The sequence below is a fragment of the Thunnus albacares genome, chromosome 13 (genome assembly GCF_914725855.1).
Source record: "Thunnus albacares chromosome 13, fThuAlb1.1, whole genome shotgun sequence".
Classification (NCBI taxonomy): Eukaryota; Metazoa; Chordata; class Actinopteri; order Scombriformes; family Scombridae; genus Thunnus; species Thunnus albacares.
This window is the reverse complement of record NC_058118.1, coordinates 8,080,980-8,095,630: the sequence shown is the minus strand read 5'-3', so window position 1 is coordinate 8,095,630 and position 14,651 is coordinate 8,080,980. Positions and strand designations below refer to the sequence as shown.

At 39.2% G+C, this 14,651-nt stretch overlaps 1 protein-coding gene across 2 annotated transcripts in view; it reads right to left on the bottom strand.

Annotated features, from left to right (window-relative positions):
- The window catches only part of gabrb4 (gamma-aminobutyric acid type A receptor subunit beta4), an 84,350-nt gene extending 69,730 nt beyond the window's left edge, over positions 1-14,620 (bottom strand). The window contains exons 1-4 of one of the 2 annotated variants that reach the window (XM_044371078.1): positions 14,531-14,620; positions 14,130-14,377; positions 14,001-14,027; positions 12,609-12,725 (exon numbers count right to left, since the gene is read on the bottom strand). The gene's annotated coding sequence lies outside the window, so the exon portion shown is untranslated. Of the gene's footprint in view, positions 1-12,608; positions 12,726-14,000; positions 14,028-14,129 lie in introns of both variants that reach the window. The other variant, XM_044371077.1, reaches the window with a different exon arrangement.
- Positions 14,621-14,651: the final 31 nt, after the last annotated feature.

Genomic DNA, 14,651 nt, shown 5'->3' with positions numbered 1-14,651 from the left:
TGTACGGTTGTCCGTACAAAGCGGACAACCATACAAAGCCAAAAATAACATGAAACGGTTTCACAGCTAAAAATAAGAATTTTGTTAGTGAAGCAAATTATGTCAGTAGTGCCTTAAATTTCCTGGAATCTTTTTTTTTTTTTTATCACAGAAAGATACAGCAGAGTATCATCTGCATAGCAAAGAAAAAAGAAAGAACTAAACCCTGTACTATAAGAATTATAAGAACTATAAGAACAGTAAATCCACAGATGTTCTTTGATAAAGCTTTGTTATGGATTAGCTCCTAGTGCAGGTGAATCCCTTTCTTCCACCAAATGCATGATGTAATGAACCATGACCCACCCCTGTTCTGCAAACCCAACCCAAGACTGAGCACAAAAACTGCACCAGCAGTTTGGATAAGAGTAAGTTAAACACTAAGATGCTGAGAACCAGCTGATGAGGTCAAGATGGTCGAAAACCTTTGGTGAATAAAACAGTGTACTGGAGAAGAGTTGTGCGATGTGTTTTAATTTGGACAGTGCTAAGATGTTAACAAAACTACTGACATTTGTTTCATTAATAAAAGTATTTACACAGTATTTTACAGTATACAGTATTTTTTAGAGTTGTTTCTGCATGACTTTGGATGTAATACATCATTTTGAAAGATTTTTATAGATTAAGTCTGTTAATAAAATAAACATGAAACTTGTTTTATTATGCAGCTAGTCTGGCACAATTAGAATCAATCCTCTTTTTTACATGAATTTACTCAGAGAATATTGGCTAAGCGTTTATACTTTTTCAGAAATGCCCACAAAGCCACAGTCTAATGTGATGGCCACTAGGAGCAACCCTGGTTAAATGCCTTGCTTAAGGGCACTGGTAATTTACAGTACAATACTTGCAAGATATTTCCAAAAGCATCACTACAGATGTACAAATTCACAGAAATATGGAATATATTTTGTTAATTTTTTTTTTTTTTCATTCACACTAATCTTCCTTAAGGCACCTATTTTTCCTGACATGGTGTAGACTTTGTTCTGGCCCAAGTGATCCAAATCACACAGACTCCCAACAGGAACAGCTGCGGAGTCTACACCAGGGGAAAGGAGGTGTGTGTGTGTGTATCTGTTTGTGTGGTGGGGTTCAGCCAAGGGACCTGAGCCATCTCAAAGCAGCTGCGCTACTCTTAGAGAGGTGGCCTCACAGAGATGGGAATGAATTAATCTGATATAAGCAGCATATATTAGCTTGATATGTCTGTTCATCATAGTTGGAAACATGAAAAAAATGACTAAAATGAACTCATTTAAACCTAGTTCTAAATGCTTAAAATGATTAAAATCATGTAATGTACGTTGATATAGCAATATCTGGCTTTATCAGCTATTAAATGATTTATATATAATTAAGCACACAATACATATAGTATACTCACAAATAAACACGACTGACTGACTTGTTTTTTCTCTCTCTCTCTCCCTCTCTCTGAGATGGTCAGTGTTGAATTAAGCGCACTTGAAGCCTGATTATGCATTCTTCCGTAATGCGGCCTTCAGTGGCCACTAATTTAGAAACAGAATCTTCCCTAGGGCTTCTTTCTGCTTTACTTGGTATATATGGACTCCTATATAGATGATTCACCTCATATTCCAAAGGCACGGGGCTGTGAACTCATGGGCAGGTCCTACTGGGTCAGGGTTTGGACCTCCATATTTCTCCTGGCAGGCCATGCTTTCACACTAAACCAACCCAGAAAGTAGTGGTCGTTACTGCAGGCAAGCCGAGCCCTTCTCTTGTGGTGTCAAACCAAATGTAAACTAATCTGTCAACCTAAATGTGCACAGCTCAGTATTCTGCATGTCTGAGAGACCCGAGGGAAGAAACTCATATACTGTACAGTATCAAGCAAAGACAAGACCAGAGCCAACTAAGGGGCCTGCAAAGCAAATGGATTGTGCAGCACAAAAGGGAATAGAGAAACAGAGATTTGAAAGGGAAATTATAAAGTGCAAGTTGTGATTGTGGGGAATTAAAATATGAGTAAAAATCTGATTTTGATGCATGCATGTTAAAAAAATTTTAGTCATCCAAATGTGTACTATATTGCAGCATTGCTTTATTCTCATCTTATTAGTCATGATACAACAACAGTATTGTGAGGATTATATTTTAATTGAGAATTTAGCGACTTTTGTGGCCTACTTCTCTCATTGTTTTATATTTTGCGAGACGTGTGAAGTATGGCCAGAATCACCTGTCCCCTGGGCAGCCTATGGTTATTTGTGTGTGATGATCCAGTGTAGGTGCATAAAACGTGGCACATTTGTGCCTTCTGATCTCATCTGACAGAGCTGAGAAAAAATGGTGGTGACAAAACAGTGCTGATTTGTGCAGATGTGAACTGTCCTAAGGGAGCCCTTTTGCGCACGCGCTTCATTGATTTCCCAACTGAGGGTAACTGTGGAACCAGAGGTCAGAGCCCAGTACCCTTGCACAGATATTCACCCTTTTAGGTGAATAAGATGTACACAGTGAGTGTAATATCACACATTGCCCACACATGCCACCACTTGTGTCAGCTGGCCTGAATGGACAGCAGCCTTTAAGGTGTGCTGAGGAGATAGAAAGATAAATAGACAGATAGATAGATGTAATTCCAATAAGTAACCCTTGACATATTCTGGTTAGTCTTGTAGTGGTCCAGTAAAGCTATTGGTTTCTCTTCTAGTGAAGAGCGTTAGAAGCCACTACATCATTCGTCCCACACTGTCAGCTGAGAAGTGGCATGCGACTGTCTCTCCGCACATTCATCATGCCATTAACCGCTGAAGAAAGGCAGGCAAAGTTAAAGGAAGGAAAAAGAGTAAAACATATCATTTTAATGGCATCTGGAATTGATTTAAGTTGTCAATGCTAAAACATTAAGTACCATTCATTGGACCAGTAGTTTAATATCAAGGTGTGCTCCATCATTGTCATTTCTCTGCTCCAAATCATCAATTTGTTTGTCAAGTTGCATCAAAGACTTACAGTGTAATGTTGTATTTTCTCCATTCAGCAGTATTGGTTTTGTTGCTGAAATACTGTATATGTAGAGGGGAGAATGACATAATCTGTTTAAAATAGATCTCTGCTACATACTGTGCAGTAATGTAGCAGTTAATAAATGAAGCAATTTCATAAGATTTTATTAACATTTTTGCTTAGAAGGTTTGTTTTTGTTTGGGGGGAAAAACAGCAAACTGCTGACATGCCCTCTTGTCCTGCTATTGTAAGTGCTCTTGTACAATCAGAACCTGAAAGACAGGATTGATTTATGAATCTACCTCCTTCTGCCCGGGGGTATTGATAGACCACTCGTCACACCGCATCTCATTGCCAATATTGATTGCGCTGTATTTCAGGGTGGGGGGCTGTGACCTTAGATACTGTTGTGGATTGCCTGACTGTCACTCACTTCACATCAAGGGTCACACGCAGCCCTCATACAACCCATAATACTGGCATAAGATCACGTCCTCCTATTTAGTCTTCACGAGGAGCACTCTGTCTGATAATCAAGGGTGTCCTCTAATACTTTCTCCTCAGCTGAATGTGGAGAGTTACAAAATAAAGGATCCACATTACATATGTAAATGCACTACGCATGTACCCTATAAGCCTGAGGAGAGGAAAATACAAAACAAATAAATAGCTCTTGTTGTGATGAAAAATAGAGCATAAGGACATACTATACATATGCTTCTGCAATAAAACTGTTCTCACAAAAGAAATTAGCTGTGAAATCCAAACAGACTCAGCTGCGCTGGCTTCAACATATGCTGTCAGAGATTTTTAGAGACAGAGATGATGACAAAAGCTCCTTTAAATCAGCACCTATAGCCTATCTTATACCTTGCAGTCTGCATGTGCTCTAACCACATGTAAATATGGCTATTTATAAATGCTTGCATGTTTACATGTGTTGGTGGGTGTGCAGCGGGGCTCCATGTGTTTTGCATAATGAAACCTGCTTGAAATATCACAGCTTTGGACTATTTTGTGCCTCCGTTTATGTTTGTATTGGCATGCGTGGGACAGCTCTGGAAGTGTGACAGGTGAAGCCTCCACCTGGCCCTGCTGGGTCCACCTGCTCCCTCGCTGGCAGGTGACACACAGGGGGCCGACTGTTGCCATAGGGAACGGGCGGACCGGTGAAAGGCTTTCTTTTAGGGGAAATCTGGTGGACCATGGGTGAGCATTTAGTTCCTCAGGGCTACTGGCATCTGTCAGCACTTGTGGACTGGCACAAAAGGCAACACATAATTAACTTAATTATCTCACCTGGCATTGTTAGTTTGGGTGCTAGCATATTCTTTTACTCTTTAATGGTGTGCAGGCTGTATTAAATATGAGGGTGTACATCAGTCGGCTGTTCGCCTCAGTGGTATATTTCTGTCTCTTGCTTATATTTCATTGGAGCGCCTCCTCAGAAGCCCCCACCCCCTTCATGTTGCTACCATTATAGCTCCTATGACTGTCTGTACTCCTCCCTCTATGTGTGTGTTTTTGTGCACCTAACGCCTCTGCTTCCATTGACAGCATATGTTTGTGCTGCCAGGCCACGTGACCAGAAGGAATCCCGCAAGTGGAGCTGAATGCATGTCCTGTTTCTCAAACAGAAAGCGAGTTATAATGGCAGAAAATATTTTGATGAAGAGATGACTAATAGCTGGGAAATCCTAGATGGAATAATGCGGATGCTGGTTTGTTTGCACTGCTTAATTAAGTGCACACAGTGACACGATGAATATATTTGACTAAACAATTCAACATGATTTTTGCAGCAGAAAATAGGGTCCTAATTGCAAATATTGAAAAAATACTACATCAACTGCTATCAAAATGCATGCATGATATGCATTTTATTTAACTCATTATATTTCCAGATACATACAGTGCATAAGCAGGGCAAAAGCACAATGAACTTAAGAGTGATAAATGTCTTCTATTAATCAAATCATAAACAAAGCCAGTAGTACAGCATGTGTTTCAAAAGAGGGTGCCATACTGCAGTTATTGACTGGGGAAGATGCCAGTAAATTTGCATTTCTCAGCAGGATCCAGTAAAGGGGGAAAAAATGGGGAAACCCCCTTGAACCGAACAAAGCCCACAGAGATTTTTGGTCTCATGAAAGTAGGCCTCACAGTGGTAGAAAAACGAACAGCATCCAAACTGTGTCTCATGAGTGAGGCGTGGGTTAGTAGAGAATTACTCTACAACAGCACGCCCATTGGTTCAGAGAGGAAAAGACAGCTCAATCCGCTCCTGGGGGGAGGGGGCTGGTGAGGGGTGGACGGCGTGGAGAGATGAGGATCCAGGGGAGGAATCGTGCATGGGAAAAAAAGACGTTCATATAGCATCTGGAGAGGAAATGTCATAAAATATGGGCCTGAACAAATCTGATAATAAGATAAAAGCAACAAAGGTATATAACAAGAAAGAAAAGACTATGTTAGACAAGGAAGGCTTGCAATATAGTTGCCATGGAGATGAGCAAAGTCTCCCAAGCCTCGTCATTTCTCTGACTCCTCCTGTGAATGCTGGGATAAAAATAGACATGGGCAGAGAACAAAGAGCTATTTAAAAAAAAAAAAAAAAAAAAAAAAAAAAAAAAGACAAGATGAGTGAAGAAGAAAGGTTGTGGAAAAATTGGGACTTGTGTATGTAAGTGCATGCGTGTGTGTGTGTGTGTGTGTGTGTGTGTGTGCGCGAGTGAGTGTGTGTGTGTGACTGGTGAATGAAATGGTGTGAGGCAACCATGCAACCATGCTTCTCCGTCAAATGGTGGAGCAGAGTGAGTGACAGATGTAGCCCCGCGTGTCTGGGCAAGGAAATCCCATCATTACCAGTTGGCATTATTAAAGCAACAGAAGAAGAATGTGAGAGGCGGCTGGCTTTATCTTTACCAGCCACAACGAACACATACATTGCTTATACATTAATTTTCTTCTTCCTCTGTATTTCCCTCTTCCTCCTCTTGTATTATAAATTATCATTAACAATAATTATTACTATTATTAATTTATTATTATATTTACTATTATCATCATCAATAGTAGTTGTTGTATCATCATGCATATAGTGTGTATATTGTGTGACAATAAATATTTTTATTATCTATTATTATCCAAAGACACCTTATTGTATTATGTATCATTTATTGTGTAATTATTTATTGTCTAATTTTTCTACAACTCCAATACTCTACCACAATTATTAATAATAGCAATAATAATAATCATCAAATCTACATTTTGATTCTCATCTGAAGAATATTTCCTGATTATGACTAATACATATATGTATTATCTATTAATATCCAAAGAAGGATTATTGAAATATTGTGTATTAGTATTACAAATACTACAACAACTACTAATAATAATAACAACAACAATAATCATCCGCATCATCATGGCAACAAAATCTACATTTCAACTCTGATCTGAGGAATATTTTCTGATTACAACTGCTATGTTAAATATGTGATACTTTTTTAGATAAGATTTTTCAGTAAGCCATAAGTTAAACAAGCATATTTTCTTTCATTTAATGTTTTTTTTTTTTTTTTTTGCCTCTGAGCCCTTCACGTCGTTAGATATGATGTGATCTAGCTGCTCCTCACACTGGCCTGATATTAGTGCTGAAATTAGGAAATTAGATCAGCAAATATAAAAACACTAGTTGGTAATACTTTGACAGATAATGTACTGTCAGTGTAAAAGTTAGATGTGAGCAGACAGTTTCAAATACTGTGTTTATGTGCATAGTGGGTTCAAACGGAAAAACGACTTGGACTCCTGCTGTAAACCTTGTCTGCTCCTTATATGCTGTTTCATGTGTGCAAATGTTATGCGTAAGCCATCAAAACAGCAACCATAAAATGAAGAAAAAGGTTTATTCTGTTGACTCAGGGGAGAGGACGGGCCCAGAGAGAGACCCAGAGAGTGGCAGCTGGCCCTAGCTAACAGGACAACCGCTAATGGGACACCCCATCTGCTGCTCCCGTTTCCCTGCCCACCGCCCATCCCAGAGCCTACCTCAGGGGCCAGATGCATAAAACTCTGTGGAGATTCATGACCAAAATTGTGTGTACGCACAAAGCCAGAAATATGCATACGCATGCTTTTCATCAGATTTATAAACCCGTGCGTACGCATGGTTGTGTTTTATCAATCTCAGTTATTGTGGAACTGGGAACACGTGCACGAGCCTCATTTCCACTCCCATAATTATCCATAAACGGGTGAAGACACGCCCTTAACCAGCTGTTTTCATACCAATACGCCGTCTGCTCCACCAGTCTGTACACCTGTTAATGTAACAAACGAGAAAGAAGTGCAGTTTCAGATTGTGTTGCACCGGCGAGGTTCTCCAACAGTAGAACAGCTGTCATTACGCACGGCTCTGCGGCTCTTTCTACAGTTATTGTCATTAATTCATCACATGGATCTGTAAACAATCGTCGGCAATGATAGCTCAGAAATGTAATCAATGATTATTTTGTAGCTCTCATATCTAAACCGACTTTACAAGGTGTGACACAACTAAGGATAAAGTAAATTTTATATATATATATATATATATATATATATATATTAACAGCAAAATAAAATGTAAATTAAATGAATGATAAAATGAATCACACAAAATTATTAATCGACATTACGTTTGTAAATGTGTCTTTGACTGGCATTTTACAAATCTCTGTGTAAACGCAAAAAGTCACACAATCAGTGCAGCTGGTTATCAAACTATACAATGTTTCACTAAATGATTCCATCTCTCACCTCATATTTCATCTCCACCTCATCACATCACCCTCAGATTGCTTTAGAAAAACATGTGTACGCCTGGTCTGAATAACGCGTGAGGTGCGCACATTCAGATACCAGTTTATGTGCGGAGAATGACGTATGCATGTTGTGTGTGTGTGTGTTTGCGTATTTGCCACTGCAACTTGTAGTGCGTACTATTTGGTTTTATACTTTTACGTCTTTACATGTCAGAAGAAAATTTTGCCTTTTTAATCCACTATATTTATTGACCTGCTGAATTGATACTTTACAGACAGTATTTACACGTACAGCTGCTTTCCAACAGTGTGAGGAAGCTAAACTGGACCACCACCATTAAGGTGCTGCTTTTCAGTTAACATATTGATAATTTAACACCAGAAAGACCATTCATTCTTCGGAAAGAGCAGTTTTACTTTTTACTCCTTTTGTTTTTATTAATTTCAACACTGTTAAACACTGTGATTATTTTTTCTTCTTTTTGTTGCTCGCTATCTTGTTAATTGTCTTTAGTAACATTTTAGAGGCCCAAATAAAAAAAAGTAGGACTTTCAACCACAGATTCCCCACAATCCATCCACCACTGCCACTCACCATTTCCATTCATTTGATGCTCAAACTGACGAGTGTAGTAAGAATTCTCCGTGGTGATGATATAGCTTTTCTAATAAGAAGTAAGGAGCATTGTCCCCTATGACCTCTCTAATTTCTAAAGTGCAAAGCCTCACTCTCCTCCACAGCATATATAATGGCCTGTTTTCTCTTGTGCTGGATTTACAGCTGCCATCGGTCACTTGTCTGCATGCCAGACACCAGAGTTATGATGATTATCTTGATGCAAGTGCCCCTCCACTTCCTCATTCCTTCATCCTCATGACTGGTTGAGCAACACATGGATCAAACCTGCCTTTGCAGCACCATCTGGTGACCACTGCTATGATTCAGGAAGCCTTCTTGCAGATGAATGAGGGGGAAAGTAATTCCACTCATGTTTTTGCTCTATCCTTGTAATACCACTCTGATCCTCTGGATGGTGTCTCAGTCCTGTAGTCCTTCCTCCACGATGATGGTCTGGGGGAATTGACAGCCGGCAGACAGGCGACCAACATGAGAATTTTTATACTTTTCTGCGTCATTATGGGCACAGCTCCTCTGATAATTATTACTCTTTGCTTCATACGGATGCACTCCTCCTTGAAGGACTTGTGTTGGCCCTCACATGGCCCCTGTTATTATCTCACCCCCCCCCCCCCCCCCCCACACACACAGCTCCCATTAAAGCTGCTCATTCTGATGGTCTCTACAAAACTTTGTATATCACCACAATTTAAATGAAATTTAAAAAAAAAAAAAAAAGATGGTTTGGGTCAAGGTTTTTTACCGCCAAAGAAAAAACTTGGATCCTAGATTTCTGTCCTATGCAAAAAGCAGCATCAAAACTGACAGAGTAAAGAAAAAACATTGAGTTAAGTTTTATATTTGTTGCACAATTTGTCTAAGGTTCTAATACTAAATGGTCATGAACTCTTCTGCTTCAAGCATATTTGATAAACCTGAATCAAACTCCATGATGTGTGATGCCATCATAATGCCACAGATGTAAAAGTACAGACATTTTGCGAAAGACAAATAGACACTGAGATAATAGAGAATGTTATTTCCCTGAATTTTCTTTCTGTAAGATATTTTTTTACTCCAGAAACATACGTGTGCTCTGACTGGAGATACAACAGAGGAGACAATGAAACCTCTGATTTGAATGGTGACTATGATTCATGACTTCACTGAGCTGGCTTCAGGGCAAATAAATATGAGTTCACTGTTTTACACTATTTTTCATTTTGCAGGGAGCTCCCGGGTCATGGTTAAAGAAATTGAACTTTGAACTGTGGTTCTTTTAGGTGAATACACAAACAGCAGCAGCAGCAGCAGCAGCAGTATTACATATATTGATGGTGTCTAGCTCACTGTCTCCACAATTGATCATGAATGCAAAAAAAAAAAAAAGCTGCCTCATTACCACTCTGAGAATTACATTTCATGGTGAAGCGCTCGACTAAATATCTGCCTCAATACAGCCAGATTCAAGAGAGCCCCTCTCATCTCAGAGAATGTAACTATTCACACATCTACCCCAGATTACACTGCAAAAAGCCACCTTGTAGCTTCTCTCATCACTATAATTTCCCTGAGGCCTTTATGTATGAGAAAGTTTTTAGAGATGGGTACAAGCTACACACACATACAGTACAGTACACCCATCCAAACACTTCTGCAGGCTCCTCTGCTGTCCTCATTTGCTTCCCCTTATTCCTGCAGCACGTCTGATAAAAGCCCGTCCTTTCCTTTTTCACCATTTGGTATTCCCAGCTGCAACCTCAGTTTGTCATATTGGTTATGATGGCAAGTCATTCGGTGTGCACTTTGCGCTTACTTTCTTTATGAAGGACACACACCAATTAAAATCAGTACATAAACCTGTCATTCTCTCTTGAGACCTGTTCTTGGTAGACAGATGCATTATTTGTGGCACTTTTTGCACCCCCGGACTCGGATTGGTCGTCTATATTTTGTCCTGTTAGACTGCATATGGCACTCTAATCAGCTAAAGGGGTACGTGATTTACATTCACTGTCAGTTCTCTCCTCCTGTATCACCATTCCAGACATGGCCAAGGTCACTTTGCATTCAAATCCAACAGATAGTCCGTCTGTCCAGTGTTTCTTGTAAGACGTTGGCTGTTAACGTTAAGGACTCTTCTATTTTGCCCTTTGTCTCGACAGAAGAAAAGGCTCCATATTGTCTATGTACATGACATGCATGACATATCTATGGTGAGGTCATGCCAGGGAGTCCGTCTGCATATGCAACCAACTAATATTGCAAATCCTGTGCCACATAAGTTACTTTAAAGCATTCCTCACATCGTGCTGATCATAAAATAAATACGATACATTTTAGGACAGTCTTATGTGACACTATTTTACTGTCACAGCACAGCAGACAGTTATAAATGTGGCCACTGTAATGTTAGCTGCAGTTATTGCCACAGCTGAGGGTGATCTGGAGAAGCCACATCATGACCAAGAAACTCTGAAACAGATTATGTGTTATAGATATGAGCAATATGAAGTTTAGTTTCCTCCACCATGAAAGTTCTTTGTGATATGAAATGGACACACCATTTCCAAGTGTACACTGTATTGTCGCAGGAAGGCAACTGTATACAGCCATCCATCGCCAAGATCTCCGCGACCACATTTATACCTATTAATTTCAATGCCAAAAGTGTGTTCCTAGTTTTGTCTCCTTTTTACATTGTGAAAATGTATTTCTCCAAGTAGATGTGATGTATGTCAGTATATGATGTGTAGCAGGGAATGGATGTTCACTCATGCAAGTGGTTAGCAAGCAAATCAAATAGAACTGCTACTGTCACAAGAAAAACGACAGTATAGGTCAAAAATTCAGCTGGCAAAAATGACCTATAGTTACGTTTGAGTGGCAGACACCATCTAGGCCATAGTAATTATGACCCGGGGAAGTGACGACATTTCATATTAGGAGGAGGTGAGTTGGGTGGATGGCTACATAGATAGATGGCAAAAAGTGAACTTAGTTGCAGGAGACCACTGTTGGCTTCCTGTTTCCAACCGCAAGAGTCATATTTCCAACCATGATCTAGGACAAATTTTTAAATAACATAACAACAATTGTTTTGATGTTTACGGTTGCCATGATGACAAAGGTTGTGTAACTTTAAGGAAGTAACTTTAACCCACAACATGTTTCAAATGATCATTTAACCCGAACCATGATTTTTCTCTAACCCTAACCAAGTGGTTATTGTGCCTAAACCTAACCAGACCTTAACCACAGCGTTGTCACATCATAAAACATTATTTTTTACAATTACTGGTGATAGAGGCGGCATATTAGAAAACATTCCTAGGGGTCATCTTGTGTTGTCTGACCAACAGTTCAAAACCCAAAGATATTCTGTTGATATTCTGTTGATGACAGAACAGAGAAAAGCAGCAAATCCTCAAACTAGAGAAGCTGAAACCAGTTTGGCATTTTTGCTTGAAAAATGACTGAAACAATTAATTATCAAAACTTTTGTTTATTAATTCTCAGATCTTTTCAACTATTTTTTTCAGCTGTAAAAACAAACTGAGCACACAATTTATCACTAAGTCTTGCCTTAACTGTGCACACTCAAATCAGGGTGCACTATATACGAGCTTGCCACCTGCAGTATATATCTGAATGTATGTCAATCATTGAAACAAGTTGTAAAGTCCAACCTATTTGCCAACAAGCACATCCAATATCCATCATAGTTCTGTGTACAAAAATGGGAGAAAGACAGAACAAGCTGCTGTCACATCAGCTGTCCAAAAAAAAAAAGAGGGAGCAGACTACACAAAAGTTGTTTCCCTAATTCATTTTGGATGTTATGCACTGATAGCAAAAAAATAATTACTGTGGCCATTTTAGGCAGTGATTTCACCAAGTGCTCTGGAGCTAAAAGAGCACAAATAGCAAGGCAACAGACCCAGAATGTTGTACCAATGAAAAAGTCCCTGACAGGCCAATCAGCCTGAGTAGATGCAGTACTAAGATGAGTGAGAGCTTTACAGTCAGTAAAAGAAAAACTCACCTCTCCATGATATACTGCGTTAAAAGCAAATAGACATAGGGTAATGTGAACATAATATATATATATATATATATATATATATATATATATATATATATATATATATATATACCTTCAGCTTTGCTGCTTTGCAGTGCTTCCCATTACAGCTTAGTATTACAGCTGCACCGGCACACGATTAAATTATCATGTGTGTTGGGCTTCTGCAAGATCATTCAGGGCTGTGGTGCTGTAATAAAGAGCAAAAAGGGAACAGGATGAGGAAGGAAAAGGGATACATATGAAGAAGTGGAGGAGCTTCTGTACAGTAGTGTGAGAAGGAAAAATAGGCCAAGGCTAATCCCCAACATTACAGCTCATCATATGATTAGGGGGTGCTAGAGTAATTGCGTAACCAAGTAAAATGCCATTAAGTCACAAAAATAATATTATTTTCCTGTCTCTTACATCTACAGACCTGCAAATCTTTAAACATAGTCAAATCTGGAACTTACATGAACCCTTAAAACTCATTCTTTAAGTACTTAATGCTGAATATAAAAATTACAACTTTTACATAAAAATGTGCTGTTTTGAGCAGCATGTTCTCGCACTTTCCTCTGTATTTTCTTGTCATCACACTTGTGGTAACTGAATTACATCCCTAACTGATTATTATTAATATTCATCTGTGCTATAGGTTTTTGACTGAATGTATCTGATGGAGATTCTTCACAGCATCACTGTTTATTTTCAGCAAAAACAAGCTCCTCTCCTGAGTACAACCGTTGGCAAGCTGAGGGGTTGTTCCAGTTAGATAAAAAGAAATGCCCAACATGTATTCTCACAATCAGCTGTGATAAAACATTTGGCAGGTGCCTCGGTAATGCTGCTGGGAGAGTCATGCATGCACAGCTGGGCCTAATCCAGTCTTGATGTAAACTATGGGAGGCTTTTTTTTCAAATGAAAACACACTTTGCAGATACAAAGTGTGGTGTCAGAATCTGATTTGGAGCAGTCTCTTCCTGCCTTATCAAGCTGTGCTCACTCTTCCTGGGAAAACACCAGACCGTGGTGAGCAAGCCAATAACTCAACAACTTCACAGTGCTTATTGGCAGGTAGAAGTCGAGAAGTAAACATCATAGTTTGGAGAGTTCACACCCTGTCTCCTATAAATACTGTTCTTATACAAGTATTCTTTATGGCATCCTGTCACGCTAATAATCAGCACTCACAGTTTTATTAATTACTGTCTTTCCTACTTCGGCCGAAAATTATTTCCATAATCTTCAACTACAATACTGAAATCAAACATTAGTTTCCATCAGCTTTCGGAGTAAATAATTGAAAAATGTTGGCAGTGAACATTTTGCAGATATGTTTGATATAAACATTCTGTGTAACATGAAGAAAATTGTAAACCGAGTGGAGAAAATAGTTGCATTAATGTAATTCATTCACTCATTTATTGGTCAGTGAACCATCTGTTGGTAATTATCATAGATAAGAGGGACTGATATTACCTGTGGAGATGATCTTAATCCATGGACCTAAAGTAGACACAGAATACAAGATAAAACAATAACATTACATTTTGTAAAAGTCACTCTGAAAGAAAGAATTAAAGCTCAAAACTGCTTTAGCTACTGTACCTTGGACTTTGAAGCAGTCTGGAGTCTCCACTCAGTAGATCTGAGGCTGCACACTGGCTCATAAGGAATTAAAGGGTCTGAAAAGTATTTTCTGAAACATCCTGGAAACTAGTGCAGGGAGGCTTTCATGGGCATGATATGATCTTAACTTTCTCGGTTGGTTAAAAGCACATTGGCTGCATGTTGCGCTAATTACAGAAGGTGGAGTGAATTCTGGCTGAGCGCAGTGTAGAGGGAGTTGAAGTAATCTAGACAAGAAGAGATGAAAGCAGTTATAGCTTTAAGGTCAGCAAAGGATAATAAAGTAGAAAGAGAAACACTGGAGAAAGACCAAACCACCCTCTTCACGTGATCATTAAAACATAAGAGATTGGAACGGGTGTCCTGGTAGCTTAGCTCACTAAAGCGTGGACCATAAAAGCGGCATCCCTGGGTCGAATCCAGCCTGGGACCATTGTTGCATGTCGACCTCCTTTCTCTCTCAATCCATCCTGTCTGTCGCTTTCAGCTATAAAATAAAGC